Raw genomic sequence first — 4,954 nt, 5'->3', positions numbered from 1 at the left:
CCAGAGGTCTTGCTCCAAACCTTAGACTGACGGGGCCAGGGCTCCATTCTCGCCAGCTCCCAGGAGCCCATGGTCACCTTAACAGTCGAAGGAAAACCAATAGACTTCCTAGTCAACACGGGAGCCACCTACTCAGTCCTAAAGAAACCACAGGGCCAGATGCAGAAGACAACTACTAAGATAAGAGGGGCAATGGACAAAGCAGAAGCCTACCCATGGGTCACCACAAGAATTACTGACTTAGGTCGAGGCACCATCACCCACTCTTTCCTAGTTATTCCAGACTGCCCTTACCCACTGCTTGGAAGGGACTTATTGCAGAAACTTCAGGCCAACATAACCTTCTGACAGGAGGAAAGCCGTATGGGGAACAAAGAGGCAGAGGTCAGCATGGAAGTAACTGTCCCACTGTCTGAAGAACACTTACTTGCCACCGTCCTAGAAGGTAAGGAGGCCAAGGAAGGGGTTCCAGATGCCCTGCGTGCCTGAAATTTGGTACCAGAAATTTGGGCGGAAACCAAGCCCCCAGGTTTGGCCACTCACCAACTGCCTGTCCTGGTGCAACTGTTTAGCACTGCTAGACCGGTTAGGATCAGGCAGTACCCGGTCCCAACCTGAGCTAGACAGGGAATCACCTGGCACTTGCAACGCCTGCTGGAGGCAGGCATCCTTCGAAGGTACCAATCAGCCTGGAACACCCCGCTGCTTCCCGTCCAAATCCGGAGAGCCAAGACTATTGTCCGGTCCAGGACTTGTGGGAGGTGAATGCACAGGTAGAGACTATTCATCTCACAGTGCCCAATTCGTATAACTTACTGAGCTCATTGCCCCCAACCCATACCTATTATTCTGCCCTGGATTTGAAGGATGCCTTCTTTTGTATTCCTCTGGCACCTTTGCCTTTGAATAGAATGACCCAGATAATGGACTGGTGGGGCAGTTCACTTGGACCAGACTACCACAAGGGTTTAAGAATTCCCCCACCATTTTTAATGAAGCCCTCAGCAAAGATCTACAGGCTTTCCGCTCCTCCCATCCATCGATCGTACTCCGCCAGTATGTGGATGACATCCTCATAGCTGCCAAGGACGAAGGAGAGTGTGAGGAAGCCACCTCGGACCTGCTTCAAGATCTCAGGCAAATAGGATATCGAGTCTCCGCCAAGAAGGCCCAGATTGTGACGGAAACTGTAAGTTATTTGGGGTATAACTTACAGGGAGGGCAAAGGACATTGTCCAGCCAGCGAATTCAGACGGTCTTGCAGATCCCCGAGCCTACTAACAAGAGACAGGTACGAGAATTCCTGGGTGCAGTAGGATACTGCCGACTGTGGATATTAGGCTTTGCAGAACTAGCTAAACCCCTGCATGAACTGACCAGTGGTGAGGAAGAGCAGTTCACATGGACAGATAAGAAGAAGCAAGCATTCCAAGCGCTGAAAGAGGCCCTGGTGGCTGCCCCAGCTTTGGCCCTGCCAGATCTGGCCTAACACTTTCAGCTATTTATAGCAGAAAACGGAGGGGTAGCTCTAGGGGTACTGAGCCAGGAACTTGGGCCTTGGAAGAGGCCTGTGGCCTATCTGTGCAAGAAACTTGATCCTGTAGCCTCGGGATGGCCAACATGTCTGAGGGCACTTGCTGCCACCTCCATACTAGTCAAGGAGGCTAGCAAATTAACTTTAGGGCAGGACATCAAAGTCATTGAGGAATACTACGTAGAGCAAGTGCTGACAGGTGGCTATCTAATGTGCAGCGAATGCAGTGTCAGGCTCAGCTGCTGAACCCTCCATCTGTTCAGTTCCTCAAAACTGCTGCCCTGAACCCAGTGACTCCACTTTGGTCCCCAGTTGCAAACAAATCCTATATACAGTGACTGGCTCCCACCTGGACTTAAGGGATCAAGCATACGGGAAGGCAGACCTGATCCTCTTTACTGACGGGAGAAGTTTTTGTTTTGTTTTTTAATATTTTATTGATTTTTAGAGAGAGGGGAGAGAGAGAGAGAGAGAGAGAAAGGGGAGTAGCAGGAAGCGTCAACTCCCATATGTGCCTTTACCAGGCAAGCCCAGGGTTTCAAACCGGCAATCTCAATGTTCCAGGTCAAGGCTTTATCCCACTGCGCTACCACAGGTCGGGCTGATGGGAGCAGTTTTATTAAGGATGGACAGCGACATGCAGGGGCAGCAGTGGCCACGGAAAATAAGGTCCTGTGGCAGAAAGCACTGCCCGCAGGAACATCTGCACAAAGGGCAGAGCTAATAGGACTAACCCGAGCCTTACAGATAGCAGAAGGAAAAGTTGCCAATATTTATACTGACAGCCGGTATGCATTCACCACTACCCATGTCCACGGAGCCGTATACAAGGAGAGACACTTACTGACAGCAGGGGGGAAAGACATTAAAAATCGCAATGAAATTCTTGCCCTCCTAAACGCCATTTGGCTACCTACCAAAGTTGCCATCATTCACTGCAAAGGACACCAGAGAGGGGACTCGCCTATTGTAAAGAGTAACAACCTAGCAGACTCACCTGCAAGAGAGGCAGCCACTAGGCCACAAGAAAGCCTTCTGCCATTGCTGCCTAAGCCAACGCTACCTCCGGATCCCAGATATTCCCCAGAAGAAGAGCAGGAAGGGATGTAGTTGAAAGGGAAGAAAAATCAGCAGGGATAGGTAGAGCTTCCAGATTCCCGGCTCTATTTACCCCAGGGAATAGTAAGAGAAATAGTAGGAGATATTCATACTAGTATGCATCTAGGACAAAACAAGCTAGAACAACTTATCAGGAAGTATTATGTAGGGCCCAACATCAGGGATATTGTCCACTGCATTGTCTCGAGATGCAGCATCTCAGAGTAAATGCTCAGAATAAGAAGCTACCCCCCCTTTGTGAGGTATTGGGGGAAAACTCCAGGAGAACTGTGGGAAATAGATTTCACAGAGATGACCCCTGGGAAGTCAGGTTATAAGTATCTATTATTATTAGACACCTTCTCAGGATGGGTGGAAACATTCTCCACACGAGGAGAGGCTGCTTCTACAGTCTACAAAGTCTTATTAAGGGAGATTATACCTAGATATGGCATTCCCCTAGCCCTAGGATCAGACAATATACCTGCATTCATATCCAGGATATCTCAAGAATTAGCCACTAACTTAGGTATTAATTGGAAATTGCATTGCATTTATAGGCCCTAAAGTTCAGGACAGGTAGAAAGAATGAACAGGACTCTGAAGGAAACTATAATTAAGCTGAGAGGGGAGACCGGGGAAACTGGGTTGAGCTCCTCCCTTTTGCCCTTTTTAGAACCAGATGTACCCCCATCTCAATAAATAGACCCCTTATGAAATCTTATTTGGGCAACCTGTGCCCCTTGTACCTCGATTGACCAGAGGGGATCTAGAGATTTCTAATAATAATTTCCTCAAGTCTTTGCAGGCCCTGCAACACATCAGAAGCGAGGTGCAGGCCCTCCAGAGATCAGCCCAATCAAATGCAAAACACAGGTCCCGAATGCCGGAGCCACCGGAGCCTGGACAGTGGGTGTGGATTCTCAACCACAGACGGGCAACCTTGAGCCGCGGTGGAACAGACCGTTCCAGGTAATCCTAAGTACAGCCACAGCTATTAATGTAGCTGCAAAGCCCTACTGGATCCATCTCTCCCACATGAAGCCGACCCAACCACCCCACGAAGGATCTCGGAGATGGCAAGTCAAGCGGACCCCTGGAGAGCCTCTAAAGCTCATCTTCTCCTCCACTTAGGACTGATGACTTTTTATTGTTTACCCAGCAAGGGACTAGAGTTGCAGGAATAGGTTTTAATCAGGACAGCAGATGGCCCAGTTAGAGCACAGAATAACACCTGGGATAATAACAACCCCAGGCCTGACCTGTGGTGGCGCAGTGGATAAAACGTCAACCTGGAAATGCTGAGGTCGTCGGTTCGAAACCCTAGGCTTGCCTGGTCAAGGCATATATGGGAGTTGATGCTTCCAGTTCCTTCCCCCTTCTCTCTCTCTGTCTCTCTCCCTCTCTGTCTCTCTCTCTCTCCTCTCTAAAAATGAATAAATAAAATTTTAAAAAAAATTAAAAAACCCCTAACTCTCCAAGCTGACTTATCAAAGTTCTTTGAAGACAAGTTCTGTGATTCACCAGAAGCTTGGAGACATTCTGATTCAGCCAGGAGCCCTCTAGCTGATGATTTGCCTAGCTCATACACCTTAGGTAATAGGTGTAACCCCAATGTAAAAAAATAGGGCTTTATCCACACTATGCTTGCCCCGAACCCCCTTTTGGACGGCGTCACATATGTGCGTCTCACTCAGATTATTTTTGTAAAAAGTAGGGTTGTGAGACCCTAGTCAGTGAATTTCAATAGAGTCCACCTAAACCAGGTAATATACCTCGAGAAGCAAATAGACTCCCTAGCCAAGGTAGCCCTTCAGAATAGGAGAGGGCTAGACCTCCTCCTCCTTGAGCAAGGAGGACTGTGTGCTGCTTTAAGAAAAGAATATTGTTTTTACGCTAACCACTCTGGAGTAATTAGAGAGAATGTCAAGATACTTGCAAACAGATTAAAGAACAGGAACCTAGAAGAAGACAGCCCTAGCTGGTATACCTCTATGTTCAAGACTTCTCCTTGATTAACTACCATCATATCCACAATTGCTGGACCCCTCCTATTATTATTGGCTCTTACCTTTAGACCAATAATCCTTAATAAGCTCCTTGCGTTCGTAAATGAGAGGGTAGATGTAGTAAAGTTAATGGTTCTGTCCCAACCTTACACCAGTTTCCCCACTAATAAAGAATCAAGGGTTTGATTTATGCTCAAAAGAGATGGGGGAATGTTAGATTCAGGGAGTACTGATATGCTGGGGCTGCCAAGAGTGTAACTATTGAAGGAACAGGGAGTGCTGATGGGGCCCCTATGAGGCTGAGAACAAAGAA

The 4,954-nt window shown here is 48.0% G+C and overlaps 1 long non-coding RNA gene across 1 annotated transcript; it reads left to right on the top strand.

The window, feature by feature from the left end:
- The first annotated feature begins 352 nt into the window (after positions 1 to 352).
- Positions 353 to 4,005, top strand: LOC136318311 (uncharacterized). The gene is made up of 3 exons (XR_010728056.1): positions 353 to 445; positions 1,058 to 1,189; positions 3,441 to 4,005. It is a non-coding gene; the product is annotated as an uncharacterized lncRNA (long non-coding RNA).
- The last annotated feature ends 949 nt before the right edge of the window (positions 4,006 to 4,954 follow it).

Source organism: Saccopteryx bilineata, unplaced genomic scaffold, assembly GCF_036850765.1.
Source record: "Saccopteryx bilineata isolate mSacBil1 unplaced genomic scaffold, mSacBil1_pri_phased_curated manual_scaffold_32, whole genome shotgun sequence".
Classification (NCBI taxonomy): domain Eukaryota; kingdom Metazoa; phylum Chordata; class Mammalia; order Chiroptera; family Emballonuridae; genus Saccopteryx; species Saccopteryx bilineata.
This window is presented reverse-complemented; position numbering and strand designations above follow the sequence as displayed.